Consider the following 16263-nt stretch of genomic DNA (forward strand, 5'->3'; position numbering starts at 1 on the left):
GCTGTTAGTTCAGATTATTGATGGCCATTGCGCCATACGCTGTTCAAGTTTCTTGATACTTTCTGTTTGTTTTATTTTAGTTTTATTTTTGCTGTATTGCATGCATTTTTTTCATGTATTATGCTGAACTATAGGGGGCAGAGGCTCTGTCAGGCATTACGCCTTTATCTCTGCCCCCTATGCGGAAAAGTTATCCGCAAATCAAATAAAGAAAAAAAAAATTTCCAGACCATTTCGGCTATGTGAGGAGCTGAAAGTTGCTAGAAAACATTGCCAAATTGTAGGATGTCGGTTACTGAGATAAGACAGAACCAGGGCCTTGCACTCCTGATGAGATCACTTAATTATCACGTCTGCCGCATGTCTCTCTGCCACCTTTCACCAGCATGCGTGTGTCGAGTTTCACCGCTTTGGACCAGAGTGTTAGGTGCAGCGGCTGACATGGGTGAGTGCCTGGGTTAGCGCGATAGCTTCAGTAATTATGCTCAGTACTATCCCAGGTCTACTTCTTTTTTGTTTGTCTTGGTGGTAGGTTGATTTTCAAACTTAAAACTCTACGCTGAGAAAAAAAAAGGAAGCCGGTTTGTATTTAAGAAAATGGCGGTCAAGGTCGTTCCTGTGCTGTTGTCGATCGAAAGAACAGCAAACTTTGACTTCACTCTGGTTCCAAAGCAGCTAAGGAGCAGTGTCACTTGCAGAAGTATAGGTTTTTGTAATATTGTCACGAATGACAAATGATAAGGCGAAGAATAACTGAAGAAACTAAACGTTTAATGGGGCGAACTTGCGCCCAAAATAATATGGAAGTAAGTTTGCGTCGCAGGCGTCAATGTCGGCGATACAGCAGGATCGAGCGATGGAGCGAGACTGACTGCGGCTCGCCACGCGGAGCCCCTTACATACACGCGTGGGCATCTGGAACAATCGGAATAAAGGTTTCGGCGTATAGAGCATTCGGACCTCGAACAAGCAACAGGATTCTCGAATTTACCCGAAATCTAAGTTGAAAGAACAAATAAAAGCCGCGTCGTTCCCAGGAATCGAACACTGGGCTTCCGCACGGAAGTCAAGCGTGGTAACCACTCGACTACGCACGCGCTCGCTCGCCGACGTGTGTGGCAGTATTTGTGGGTGGCTGTTTTGGCAGCCCATGATATTATGGTCCTGAGTTGAGTAGGTTCACAAAAACTTGGGGAGACGCATTTTTGTTGATCAACTACCTGGTTTCTGCAGGCATTTTACTGAACTTTTATATACAGGTTATATAAACGACCGGCTGTAAAAGTGCGAGGAGAGAAAAGCTTTAAACCAACTTAAGCTTTGCGCTATGAATAATTTTTAGGAATTTTGGGGTACCCATTGTAAACAGAACCTTCTCTGTCTAGATGCATATTTTCTAAAACGAAAGCTTTGTCTACCTTTAGCGCCTTACCTATCCTTATTACAAAAAGTAATACGTAATACGCTTCACTATCAAAAAAGAACCGTCAATCATTATCATATATTAACTCACCAAGCGATGCAATCACTTTTTTTTTTATTTTGTAAGTGATGTGCTCACTGACGTTGGCGTCTGCTCCAAAAAGATGAGTGACTGCTTCAAACCAATGTTTTGCCAGCTAAAAAAGGGTCAAATGCCGCTTTCATCACTGGAAGAGAGAAGAAACAGGATAGGGCGCTTCTTTTCTCTCTACGTGTGCGCTAATACCGTTTAGACGCCTGAAGACAGTTAGCACGGCTTATAGATTGGACTCGAGAACTGCGTAAGCACTCGACTTTGGCTCATAGCAATCAATGCCTCGACGGACACCTGGGTAGTGGTTTGTGTACGACCACTGCGGCAGTGAGATTAGCCAAACTCTAACAAAGCCTGGAGCTCAGCACGTATTTTCTACTCTTCCAACCCCAGGGGGTATGAATAACGTTGGCAACATAGGATAGGCATCAGGCCCGGTGGCCGCTTCTTCTGACTCCGAGTCGAGGGGATGAACGATGCTCATACTTCTCGAATTTTTTTGGCAACTGCCTTTGCCTAGAAAAAAAAAAAAAAAAAAAAAAAAAAAAACTAAGGCAAGTTTTTTTTAGTTATTAACGTTTGGGAATGAATCTAAGTAGTATTTAGCGAAAGCAAAAAAATGGTTTCATGGCTTTTTAACTCATGTGCCTGTGTTCCATGTGTATTTTTTTTTTCATGTGCCTGTGTTTCAAAACGTTACTTTTGTAACGTTTTGAAAATCAGCAAAGGCCATATCAAGTGCTGACCCTATGCTTCAGTGCTAATCTGGATGGCTAGGTTGGACATTTTCATGTATACGTTTTAAAAGGTCACGGAAATGACGTAATGGCGTCTGATTGTTGGAGGCGATTGACTCCACCAATCAGATTCCATTACGTCACTTCCATGACCTTTTAAAAAGTTCATGAAAAATCTTGAGCCATTCCACTCTGTGAAGGTGGATAACCAGCAAAGCTGTTTAGCACACGACACAGACATGACAAAGAATTTTGAATAAAGGTACGAACACATTTATTGTCTTGATCGGTGGTCATCGATCAAGTGAAAAGGGTCACCGACAACACTTGCAGCGCACGAGTCCGCTTTGCAGGAAACTGCACATTGCTGATGTTGGTCAAGTTGTCGAACCAGAGCTGATCACACACCCTACAACAACATCGAAACTGTCTGTTCAGAAAGTACCTTTTGAATTTAGCGTATGCTCCATAAAATGTGTCCAATTTAGCGGCACAGTACCTGCGTCTTTGTAATGCGTTCTTCGCCCCCCAACGTTCGTCGTCGCAGGGCGGAGAACGCATCTGCTACAAGCAGTGCGAGCCTGATGCTGAGATCTTGATCACCATTGGTCTTGATTTAGAGTTTGATTTGCACAGGCTCTCGCACAAACGCACAACAGGACCGCCGCCCCAGGAGAGCGGAAGGAAACTGGGCATGCAAGCGCTTGAACGACGACGAAGAGAGGGCACTGCGGGGTTTTGTTGACGCACATAAAAAATCCACGGAACCCTAGCCATAAACAGCTTCGCTGTACAAATTGTCAAATCTAGCCATCGTGGCTAACTGTTCTTACGTGCCGGTCACTTCCCTAAGCACACCAGCGCAAGGCGGCGAAGATTGACCTGTGCTCACTGGTGCCAAGCGATGTGGCCCACCCTATCATTTGTTCCTTCTGCAGTTTTTGCTCTTAGACCTGAAAACGAGCACCTATCTTCAAGTTCTTAAGGTTACCAGCATACGGGTGCAGGCACTTAATTTCTCTATACTCTAAAGCCGCGTTCCGTACGTCATCTTGAGGAACAGGATCAGTCACTCCCCATTCGTTTGCGTGAGACAATTAGTTATTGGCATAGTTTTTTGGTATTTGTGAAACAAAGATGCATAGTCTGTGTCTCCGTAGAAGATAGAAGTCAATAAGTTCGACCAAGGACATATTGGGGTCGCATAAACCCTTTGCTTACTATGCTTCTATCCCTCTCGAAGTTGTCCCGGCGCCATCTACCAGAGTCCAATTGAAGTCTCTGCGACAGCGAGAGCGGGATGTAATTTTCGTAGTCGCCACAACAGCGGAGCGACATAAGACTGTTCGCAAACGGTTCGTCTGCTATAAAACGCCATTCGCAGATGAAAATCGAACAAGAAAACACCGTAAGTTGTCTGCTAACAAACTGAGAAAAAAGTGTATTATCTGCTACTAGTTCAGTACCGCGGTAAAGTGATATCGGGCACAGACTGAAATTATGATTGTCTGCTATTTACCGTGAAACGACTTGAGATTAACAAGGGCAGCAAGGGGTGTCAATGTCTTTCAACGTGAAATAGCATCAAAATAGCAGACAATCAAAATTTTGGCTCGCGTCCGCTTTCACATTTTCCACGGCAGTCGATTTGTAAGAAATAATAACATTTTTTTACCTTTTATCACACGATTTGAAGTGCTTTCTTGGTTCATTTTCGTCTGCGAGCAACGATTCGGTACAGACAAACCGTGTTATTCGTTTGCGTTAACTGTCAGCGAATAATATTTCAGCTCGCACTATCTGGGTCAAGTTAGATATCGCTCTCGCGGTGACCAGAATCATTTTCGCAGCCGATGGGTGTTATTTCTCGAGCATTGCCTCAACTGAATATCAAATAAAGACCGGCATGTATAAGAATTAAAGTTCCACACCTAGTATTTCCTAGTATTCCTAGTGCCTAGTATTTCAGCGGACAGAGTTGATTATGACGCAAAATAAATCAAGCGGGCCGGAAAGCACACAAGTATTACTTTGATAAACATTGATACTGCCGCGTGAGGTTGAGCGGTAAAGGATGTAACCCACTGAGCACACTATGTGTCGTACCCGGCTTGAAACGGCTCGACTAATTGCTGGAGACGTATAGGGCTACGCAAGAGGTCTAAAGATATCTTTACAAGACGTCTCAAGATACCTTGACGTAGACGTCTATAAGACATCTTTACAAGACGTCTCAAGAAATCTCGACGTAGACGTCTAAAATACACTTCAAAGAGACGACTCGCGTCTTGGGCGTCTTGTAGCTGTATCTAAGATGTCTAGAAGACGCCTTGCAAGATGTCTTGTAGCCCCCAAAAAACGGGAGCGTTATGAAGTTTACAGGACGGCTACAAGATGACTCAAGACGTCTTAGGCTATATCACGTCTTGCCGAGACATCTTTAGACGTCTTGCTCCTCTTGCGAAGACGTTTTTAGACGTCTAATAGACGACTTTAGACATCTAATAGACGACTTCGTGTTCAGTGGGTAATATTTAGAAGTTTGAACTGCGCCTCTTCCCCATTTCGTGCCATCTCTATGGTCTGTAGCTTCTACTGTTACAAAAACACAACTCGCCTTCATCTAAAGCACAGATAATATGGCCCAAACTGGAAATAAAATCAGTGGATTTATGAACCTTGAAGAGATAATCAGCTGTAAAACTTCTTTTGACAGTTGTCCGAGATTTGACAGATAACTGTGGCGGCAGTTTTCCTGGACCATTCCTGGACCCTTGGGGCTGATCGAAGTTAATGCAAAATAACGTTTTTTTCGAGTTCTCTTTTTTTTTTTTTTTTTTTGGGGGGGGGGGGGGGTGGCATTGCACGTTCGAATTCGGAGTTTAGCGGATAAATCCGAATTGACAATAATTTGACTGGTGGGTGTTATTTCGATTTATCCGAAAACACCGAAGCCTACTTATATATAAGCTAGTAAATACGAGCTCTGCCAACACCACCTAGATAAGCATTTCCGCAACACGATCGCACCATCATTCCAGTCAGATCGATCGAGGCCTGAGATTGGGCACGAGTGCTGCGTCAGTGTTCGGCAGGAGCTCGTGTTCAATCCGCCTGTCGAAGGCCGACTGTGATGACTTTTCATGAACGGAGGGGAGGCAATGCGGAGGTTTTGATTATTCTAGGTGGTGTTGGCTGTGCTCATTCAGCAGGACATGTTTCGTGCTGTACACGGCTAGTACGCCGGGTCGTCGGGCTGACGAGCCATCGGAAGGCGAAGAGAAGCTACCCCGCTTCAGAGTCGTGTATACAGAGAGTTTGGTCAATGGGAGGCGCGGGCTGCGCCAGGGCGTTCACGAGACTCGGAAAGAGGGCTTGGCATGCTCTCTTGACCAACCAGAAGCCGAAAAGAATCTCCTAGCGGTGGTAGCGAGAAACAGTTCTGATCAAAGGTATATGTTCGTAAATGGTTTTAATGAGCGCGTAAGAGTGAAGTGTAGTAACACTTTGTGGTTAGAAATAGGGTGCACGTGATTTGTCGATCATGATCATGCAGAAAGATGTAAGAAACGAATGAGCTGCTCAACTCGGTTTTGCTCGGACAGAGAGTGACCGCTCGGACGGCAGATTCCCGGCTCTTGGCGCTTGGCGTAAAGATTATGTCGATCGTTCTGCTAGTCGCACTCTTCCCCCATCATTTTGGATAAGCGTGATTGAAACATCACGTGTACCACATTTTCAGTCACCGAGAGTTACTCCGATGCACTTATTAGGTTTGTTTCTCGCGACCACCGCCAGGATATTATTTTCAGCTTCTGGTTGGTCACATTTGAAGTTCTGAAGACGCCCTGGGAGCACGCCCAGTTCGCTTTCGGCCAATGGCGCCTCCTCATTTGTCTCCTATACTTCCCAACGAATGGCCAAATTCTCTACATATACGGCTCTGCCCCGCTTGGTCCCTGCAGTGCGAGTGCGGCCACGGGACGGCCATCTTGCATGCGGCGAAATCGCGTTCTCGCAAGCGTTGCTGAGGCTGGAGTCAGCGTGCTGTAGACGCGTTTTCTACTCGTTCGTCGTCATTCGCCGAAGACGTTTTTTAAAACCCTGTGTAGGTGATGAGACTTGCCGTTGAGAACACGTGGAAATTTTTACAGAAGCGCAGTGCCGCAGAAAAAAAGCACAACTTGTCGAAAGGAAGTTCAGCCGGTTTCGCGGCGTGATAAAAGTTTCCTTGGCACGCCGAAGTGGTGCGTCACTTTACCTTCGCACGCTTAGATACCGATCAAGGATAAACGCCGTGTGGATGTGTTTTGCGATTGCAATGTGCGCGAAGCCGTATGTGCCTCTGGAGCAGCTTTTTACTTTACTCTGATGACTGTATTTGTAACTTGCGGCACTCGCGGTCCAGAAACGAACTGGATCCAGCGTCCAGTGGCGATGGGACAGGGGCAAAGGTACGTCCTTTTTCCGTCGTTAGGTGGTTTACAGAATACCACACAACAGCTCATCATCGCTGATCAGGGGTCTTCCAAAACTCGAAGCGCCCCATCGCGGCGAATTGCCGCACAGTGCACACTTGGAACTAGTTGGCCACATAGTTTCGGTTTCGACTGAGGAGCTCCAATAGACCGATTTCACCAGCTAGTTTGAGTACTCCACCGCTGCCGAGATGCATCGTGGGAGCTGTAGTCTTTCTGCGTGCGCGACAACCCTGCTGGAGGTCTGCGCGAGCAGAGCACGAGGCGGCATGAGCTGTCTCGTGAACTGACATCTGCCTCCTTTGAACTACAGTAATGGCGGCGTCACGCATGCGTGGAACGCTTGGTGAGATCGGTCTATTATGCTATCCCGACGCGTGACCGAATGCGCTGCTTGCGCTATCAATTGTCCGACTTCCCACGAATGTACAATACTTGTAAGCATTCTCGAGCGATATACAAGGTGATTCAAGGAGACGCCAGGCTTCTTAAATCGACCGCAAAATTCGGTTTCTTAACATATCGCGCTACGACTTTGTGCAGCGTTGCCCACAGATGGTGCATTTTATTTTTTTGTCAAATTTGCAAAGAGCGAACTTGCCTGAGGATAAAGTAAAGAAAGAAAAAGGCTTAGCTCCTATGGAAACGCAGCGACGCCACCGGTCTTCAAACAACACGGCGCCGTTTCGCACGGTAGACAAGAGATGGCGCAACGAACGTCGCCAACGCAGAGCTCTGCGCCAACGAACGAACATACGGCGCCGAGAGCCGGCGTCTTTAGCAGACAATCTTTTCGACTCAAAAGCGCCGCGCGTTCCGCAGGCGGCGACAGTCGCAGAAACAAAAACAGGCGCGGTAAAAAGGAACTGCAGTTCTTTGTCTGCTAAAGACGCCGGCTCTCGGCGTCGTGTGCTCGTTCGTTGGCGGCAGTTGGCGTCGCGACCGCTTGCGCCATCTCTTGTCTCCCGTGCGAAACGGTGCCGTGTTGTTTGAAGACCGGTGGTGTCGCTGCGTTTCCATAGGAGCTAAGCCTTTTTCTTTCTTTACTTTTTCCTCAGGTAAGTTCGCTCTTTGCAAATTTCAAGAAACAAATGCACCATCTGTGGGCAACGCTGCACAAAGTCGCTGCACAAAGTCGGTTTAAAGAGCCTGGCGTCTCCTTGAATCACCCTGTAGAAGGAAAACCGGGACACTTTTGTTTTGGTTCCCGGCATGCCGGACATTGTACCTGCGTGTGCAGCCGTAGTAAGACGTGACTTAGTCTCCTCATCCCACGATTGTATCTTTGAGCTCACTTTCAATAATCCTGTCTAGTGCCAGTAAACCACAATTGAATTTCGGTCACTTTGAGGCCTGCACGCATTTTTTTGCCAAACGTCCACCTCGCGTTACCTCATTGAGCAAAAAACAAGCCCAACCTCACAGGATACTCACAGTTGAGCCCAGCGTCGGCGCATGTCTGCACAGAAGTTAATATGAAGTCGTCCTCGTGTCATCATATATCTCCCACTAAACTTTTATGCCGACTGGAAATTACGTTTTCGCAAACGCTGAGATCGGCTAGCTACGACCCTAACAAGCCTCCCTACTTTTCGCGAAGCCTTTTTGGATGAGCCTTTACGGACACCCAAGATCGGTGGTTCTGAAATTATCTCGGCACACTCAGTCACGAAGAAGGAAAACATATAACAAATCGTATGGTCGTTAGCAACCGCTAAATGCGCTTGGAATATTTTAGCGCATAGGGGTTCACACAGTATCCGTGCTGTCCGCCGAACTGTGCGACATTCTTCTCGTAAGTGCCCGACTGTTGCTCTTCAAAACGGTTTGTATGTGTGAATGTGCCTATGTGATGCGCGATATGGAATTAATCGAATCCAAACGTGTAGGGCAGGGGTGGCCAAGCTGTGGCTCGCGAGCCGCATGCGGCTCTTCATGTGATAAAGTGCGGCTCGCGACTCTCTTCGCTACACCCCCCCCCGTCCCCCCGCCTACCCCGCCTCCCTCCTGGTCACACGAGCACTTCACCCAAAAGACAAATGGAACGCGTTTAAAGTCGATAAACAGGTTGCGGTTTGGTAGAATTGTGCTACTTCTACCTTACGTGCAGTTAGACTGCTTTGACTTGGATAGATTGAAAGTATAGTTCGAGTTTTGTTTATTGCTCTGGAGAAGTTTTCTCCCCCCCCCCCCCCCCCCCCCCTCGCGGCTCTTGGATGTTTCGTGGTTTCGTTTGTGGCTCTTAGGCCGGGTCAGCCTGGCCACCCCTGGTGTAGGGTCTTCACTTCGTGCAGTGGGGCGGGTCAGTACAGCTATAAAGGGATAAGAAATATTTGATTTTAGCTTTTCAACGCCGTGTTCCAGTCTTACCTCGCGTACTCGGCCGTATTAAAAAAATCAATTGGTAAAAGGGTAATTTCGTCAATGGAAGTATAAAACAAGTAACAAACTGGCTGACCAGCAACACCAATGTAAATTTGCGAGCTCGGTGTACGCGAACTTATTGGTTGTTGCAGCGTGTTGACTCGTACACAAGCAAGATTCCTGCGCTTCGCAGTGTCGAGATTCCCAGCACTGGTTCGTCCACGTACCTCGAAACGCGAACAAGAAGGCTCGAGTGCAAAAATAAACAAGCATGTGTCAAGACAAGATTTACGTATGGTTCGGGCTTGTACTGAAGCTTCGAGGTCTGGCCATTTAGGTTAGTTTAGAGACCCAAAACGATGCGCTCGCGATCAGGAAACATGAGATAATGGCTGTTGATAGTCCATGCTCTTTGTATGATCTCTTCTCGATGTGCTGATCGAAACCGAAACCATGCCGCTCGCATCCCTGGCCAACTAGTTCCCAGAGTGCAAACGCGCGCAGTGTTGCTTGCAGGGATTTATGGAAGCAGTCGCAAATCTGCGAGCGCTCGCTATTTCCAAGAGGAAGGACGAAGGACAAGGAAAGAAATCGTATAAATAATGAGAAGGACATAAAACACGACGTCGGCCTGACAAGACGATTTCCCATAGCATGCTCTCCATTTAAAGAAAACAGTTACTTCTGTTTTTTGTTCATTCAGTCAGAGGCACTGAAGCCCTATCAAAACAGCGCACCTAGGAAAGGTGGCGCAAGCCACCGCCCATTATCAAGGGTACTGGCGAACAGTACAGTCCAGCTGCAGTCCAGGTTACAGAGCTCTGCCAGGTTAGCATCCATTCATCCATCGATCTTTTCTCCAAGGGTCCCGGGTGGGGCTACGAAATGCGTGCCGATAAAACGAGGGGACCCTTTTTTTTTCAATGGTTCCATTAAAGCTCTGACAATGAGGGCTGTGAAGTTGCCTTCAAAAAGAAGTTGCCCCCAGGAAGAAGTTGTGGGGACCACGTGTTTCCCGTCTTCCTATCTAGGCCTAGCACAAGCAGGCCGTGGGAGTGTTATGGCGACGTCATCCCGGATACGGGGGTAAGGCCGCATTCCTCGAAGAGGGCGTGTCTTCCCTCGCCCTTTTGGGTGAAAGTGCCTCCGGCGCACCCTTCGGAAATGATTGTGGACGCGGCCCATCTGCGGGATAAGCCACACTACCTACCCCGGGCGCGTCCACTTTCCGCTGGCTAGATAACTGGCCGCGAACGGCGGCCCTGACTCTCGGTCGGGGAAGGCTCTGGGCCACGAGCCTCGTTCTTTTTGGAGCTTCCCCCTTTCCACGAATCTGCCTAATACGGCAGCGTGGGCCCCCTCCAGGTGAATCTGTCTAATGCGACAGCGCCGACCCTTTTTCCGTTCTTTTCTTTTATTAGTTTGGCCGACGGGCACAGCGTGGTGGCACAACAGCCAAATAAACCCGCTTCTTCAGTATCTTTGTGTTTTGGAGTGAATCCTCTCCTCGGAGTCCACGGCAGCCTCCGGACGGACCCGGCCGTAGCAGTCCTCAACATCGAGCTACGGAGTGGGATCGACCTCGTGGTGCAGTAAGGCAAGTCGAATCCCACATTTGGCGCCCCAACGTGCGGCCTGTCCGGCGACTGCAAACAAAGCAGCACTTTCGCAATGACAGCGAACCACGCCAGTTTCCGGTCAAGGATCAAACAGGTGGACAAAGGGAGAGGCGAACGCCCGACACCCGATGCCACTCAACGGCTTAGTGGCCGCGTCAGCCACGCAAAGAGACAATGAATAAGTGTCTCGGCCGAACGCCCTCCCACACGGAGGTGACTCAACGCCCGGAATGCGTCCGAGGCATTCCGTTTCGGGACGACGCCAGCCTACTTCGCTGGGAAGAGCGCACCTGCACTTTTCGGGGTCAACCCCGTTCTCAAACAAAGTACGGTGACGCAACAAGAAGCAAGTGCAGCTTTTTGCCTTCGAGGCGGCTCGCGGGGCCCACCCAAAGTGGACACCCCGTCAGCGCAGAAACTAAAAGCGTATCTCGGAGCGAGAAAATGCGCTGTGCCTGCATTCCCCCACTGCTGGAATACGCAGCGCGCGTATGGAGACCGCCGATGGTGCCCCTCTACGCTGCGACAACGGACCAGCAGTCAACACGTCGACGGCGGGTCCTTCCCGGATCTAGGAGTGAGATCTACCATCCGCGGAGAAATACTGAGTGAGTCTTTTCATTTTTCTCCCAAGCCTTTCCGTCCCCATCGAGGGAACAGGACTGGCGTCAGAACGGTTTTCGGAAAACTAACTTTAAAGATTTCCCGATCACCCGCGATTGATTCCGGCAAGAGTCAATGAGCGTCGCACGTACCGACATCGTTAGGAACCTGTGACTCCGAAAAAAAAAAAAAAGCGACGTCGAAAACGTTGCGGAGTTTGGGGGACGTTTAACCAGCGCTACCGGACACGCGCGAGAGGTTGAACAGCATCCCGAGAACACGGTAGAAACCGCGTCGTAATTGCGTGTCATAAGGTGACCGCCATGCGGTCACTGGACGATATCGTGAACCACGGCACTCGGGGTGTTCGTTGGGAATCGACCGTAGCACCGATGAGTTTTTGATGCTCAGCAGAACGATCCGGGGTGTAAATATGTAAATAGTTGTAAATACTTTCGCGGACTCTGCGGAGTCGGGCGGTGCGTCCGCCGGGCGGTACGCTCGCCACTAACGTCGCTAAGCAACTCGTATTGTTGCAGACGGGCTTTGGCAGCCGGGCAGCGTACTCGCCGGGTCGAGCAACTCGTGTTGTTGCCGATCGGTGCCGTAAATAGTCTGGTATTGCTATTGGCACGGGGTTTGTTTTTATTTGGGATCGGTTTCTGTTCTTGCTGATGCGGATAAACTCGTGCTACGGCGCTTGGCCTCTACGAACATTGCAGTTCAAGGTGGTTGTCCTGTGCGGCTGGGAGTTGCATTCGGTGCTCTCCTAGTTCGCGTTGGCCAGGGCAGCACGCGGCTCCAAGACTTTTCGAAGTTAGGTCGCTGTGCTATACCTGGCCACAGGAATTTGTGTTTTAGCCTGAGGTAAAAGCTAACATGTTTGGAAAATAACAATGTTGGCGAGCCTGCCCGATTGCAGCCCTGCATCGTTTCAATATGTCAAGAAAGGTCAGGGTGGCGCATTTGACATTTCATTGTGCCCGCAAATCGAAGCGATTAGGCATCGTTAGCAAAAGCAGCTACAAAAAACTTTGCCTTTTCGAATAGTCACCAACAAATCCATTGTCCGGGGTGACGCGAGTCAGCTTGGTATGTGGACATCCGTGTTCACATTAAGCGGAGTCGTGGAACTATTTTCACAATAACTTCGCAAGCCGAGCCAGTGCGATGCACGTGACTCACGGCAGAAAAGACACCCTTGTCTCTGCCTTTTTCTTTTTTTTTTTATCTCTGGGTCCTTGAGCACCCAGGGATTGGTCGAGTGTCCTCAGTTGGACGGCTCGACCTTGCTCGGAATTTCCGAGGTTTCTTGGGGAAAGAAACGGGAGAGGGAGGCAGAGCGCAGGTTGCATTCCAGTACCAGGCGGGTGTGAGTCATGGCGCGGCCCACGAGGAGGACAACAATGCCGGGGCGGCGTCATCATCGCCGGGGCTGCCTCCCTGTCCCCCTGCCGGCCCGAAAGACTTTTTCACTTCCGCTGTGATCAAGATGGCGTCAGGTGTCTTCCCGCTGCCTGGTTCCGTCTCCAACCCTGGGAACCTGGAGCTGGGGACTTGCTGCCATTCAAGGACTGCAAGTGTCATTCCCCGACACACTTTGCCGTCTCGGCGACCCTGCTGCTGTCCCGACCTGCGGATTCCCGTCCCGATGCCTGGAGCCCGCCTGCAAGCCACCTGCACTGGGGGTGGGCACTCGTGCCGACGCCAACGACGGGGCGCGTCGTCGGGAGGCGCTCCGGCGTCGTCATTCCTGGACTTCGGCCAAGACATCGTCCTGTCCCTGCGCCATGGTGAGCCACGGACTTCAACGCCGGGAGCGTCCCCGAAGATTTTTCATTTGTTAACCCCAGCATGTGGGGTCGGGACCGGACGCGGTAGTTTTTTTTCGGTTTCGTTTTTTTTGTTTGAGAGTCGGTAGGCCAATTTTGTTTTTAGTCCTACCTTAGCCTTAAGGGGGGAGGAGTGTGGGGACCACGTGTTTCCCGTCTCCCTATCTAGGCCTAGCACAAGCAGGCCGTGGGAGCGTTATGGCGACGTCATCCCGGATACGGGGGTAAGGCCGCATTCCTCGAAGAGGGCGTGTCTTCCCTCGCCCTTTTGGGTGAAAGTGCCTCCGGCGCACCCTTCGGAAATGATTGTGGACGCGGCCCATCTGTGGGATAAGCCACACTACCTACCCCGGGCGCGTCCACTTTCCGCTGGCTAGATAACCGGCCGCGATCGGCGGCCCTGACTCTCGGTCGGGGAAGGCTCTGGGCCACGAGCCTCGTTCTTTTTGGAGCTTCCCCCTTTCCACGAATCTGCCTAATACGGCAGCGTGGGCCCCCTCCAGGTGAATCTGTCTAATGCGACAGCGCCGACCCTTTTTCCGTTATTTTCTTTTATTAGTTTGGCCGACGGGCACAGCGTGGTGGCACAACAGCCAAATAAACCCGCTTCTTCAGTATCTTTGTGTTTTGGAGTGAATCCTCTCCTCGGAGTCCACGGCAGCCTCCGGACGGACCCGGCCGTAGCAGTCCTCAACATCGAGCTACGGAGTGGGATCGACCTCGTGGTGCAGTAAGGCAAGTCGAATCCCACAAAGTTTACACAAGTCTGCCTTCGCCAAGGTGGACCCGAAAGACGATGGCGGACTCTGATTAGCTTTATGGCCTTCTATAATGCAGAAATAAACCTACGTCAAAAGCGTAATTAGGTGGTTCGAGCCGTTGCTTGATCCGAACCTTGTATATTGTATTGTTATAGAGACAAACCATTATAACGCTTGCATTCGGACCCAGATCAGGACACCTGAGTATTCGATATATTTTTTCATTAATTTTTCATTTAAATAAATATTTTGTATATAAGAAAGCAACAATTCATATATTAGAGAGAAGCTGCTCTTGCAGTCCATTTTATTGACATACTTTTCAGCTCTTACAAATTATTAAACCAATGCTGCAATCAGATAATGTGGACCAACATTTTATTCTAAAGTTAATTGGAAAAGGTGGTGCGTGTTTGCCGGTAATACCTTAGGCCGCGACGCGAGGCGGGGTACATGCGTCACGTATCCGGGTTTCGAAGCATAAACATACGAATGGCAGGGCCTTTGAGAGCAAGCAGAATGTTCGGAATCATTTGAAAGAACCAAATCTGCTTCTTTCACTTTCTCTGAAAGGTTTCGAAAAGAAGTCATCAACCTCTTAACGGCCAAAACAATATCAATTAAATGTTTGTAACCTACGCACCACTGGCTTTATCATTTGTATGCCACATGTATGTAACAGCTCATTTGTGCGAAGGAGGGTGCATCCGAGTGTACTATCGCAGTCATAGATTAGCGTGCGGTTGACTGCGACGCCGAAATTTGACACGGACGCCACGTTTCACAGACGAATACGTCTCACAGACGAATACAGTCTCCAAGTCTGGCAGTGAAGTAGTATTCCTATTGTAGTATTTCCGCTGGAGGTCTCTAATCTCCCGCAGTCGGTCTTGTACCTCTCTGGGGAGAATGGTGCTGGGCATCAAGTGGCTTGATGGAACTTACGAACTTCTTTAGAAGTATTTCAACGTCTTGCTTGTCTTCTTCGAACTGGAACGTGCTGTACGTTTTTCTCGCCTCCTCTCCGATGGTCATCAATAATGTTGCAGCCTGCACTTTCTTTGGTTGGAGGTTGAGTAACGTAGCCATGGAAAAAAGCTTGAACTCACTTTCCCAGGTTTTCCAGTTTTTCCAGACGTCCCCGCCAGTATCCAGGGGTCGTGGGGGCGGCAGTAGAGCAGCCATAGCTTGCGGGACGCCGTGCTGGGCGTGCTGGGATGACGTGCTGGCCTTTTTGTCATCGCGCTCGATATGAGTAGGTGGTCTGTTGTAGAATGTCCCGTGAACAGAGTAGAAAGTTCCGTGGACAGACAATGGCCACTTGTGACACCATGTGTTAAGAGCGACAAGACACAGCAAAAAAAAAAAGGTCAAATTAGTCGTTAGCTGTTTATGCAGCAGGAGGTTAGTATGCCAGGACATGGCGACATTGTTACCCATTGTAGATAAGCAATTTAACCAGTGCAGTACGACTGCTAGCCTGGGGTCTTTAACGTGCTTCACGCGGTAGTGATACACGACCGCACGCCGGTACGATGCTTATCCAGATCGAAACGGGCAGGGGTGGGGATTGAACCCAGGATCTCTGGGTTCCGCAGCGCGAGCTTTCGCTCCACGTCCTCCGAGCTAGTGTGCGCTACACTCTAAAAAAAAAAGGTGCCCGAAAGAACCATTTTGGGTTCTTTCACTTGTCCGATGGGCGGCACCTTTAAAGGTTCCGGAAAGAACCTACATTATTGGTTCTTCTGATGAACCCAATTCTTGGGTTCTTTATAAATCCTTTTTCGGTTCTTTAGCAGAACCCTATGCATGGTTATTTTTGGCTCCAATAATGGTACGTTGAAAGAACTATTTATATTGGTTCTTATCTGAACCATAATTGGATCCTTCTTAGAACGTTTTATGGGTTCTTTCAAGAACGCCTTAGTTCTTTTTAGCCACCTTTTGTAAGGTTCTTTTTAAAACCATTTAGCGCTCTTTCAAAGAACGAATTCTTTGGTTCTTTATGGAGCGTTATTAGGATCTTTTATTGAATCCTTGATCGGGGCTGTATAGAACCGTTAAGGGTTCTTTCTAGCCACCTTACAATAGGATCTTTCTAAAATCATTTATGGCTTTCTAAAAGAACCATTTATTGGTTCTTTATTGAATCTTATTTGGATCTTCTATCGAGCTCCTGATCGGTGCTTTATATATATTATTGCTTTTTATCCACCTTATTATAAATTCTTAATGGTACCATAATGGGTGTTTACCAACCAGACAATAAAGTGAACGATTCACGGCTCCTTAAAATAAAAATTTTACTGAACCTGATTTTGATATCTTAATAGAGGCTTGTTTGGTGATTAAT

The 16263-nt window shown here is 48.7% G+C and overlaps 1 pseudogene; it reads right to left on the reverse strand.

Annotated features, from left to right (window-relative positions):
- LOC115313289 overlaps positions 1-15095 on the reverse strand; it is a 28897-nt pseudogene extending 13802 nt beyond the window's left edge.
- Between the last annotated feature and the right edge of the window lie 1168 nt (positions 15096-16263).

Source organism: Ixodes scapularis, unplaced genomic scaffold (assembly GCF_016920785.2).
Source record: "Ixodes scapularis isolate PalLabHiFi unplaced genomic scaffold, ASM1692078v2 PGA_scaffold4__175_contigs__length_147842914, whole genome shotgun sequence".
In the NCBI taxonomy this organism is placed as follows: domain Eukaryota; kingdom Metazoa; phylum Arthropoda; class Arachnida; order Ixodida; family Ixodidae; genus Ixodes; species Ixodes scapularis.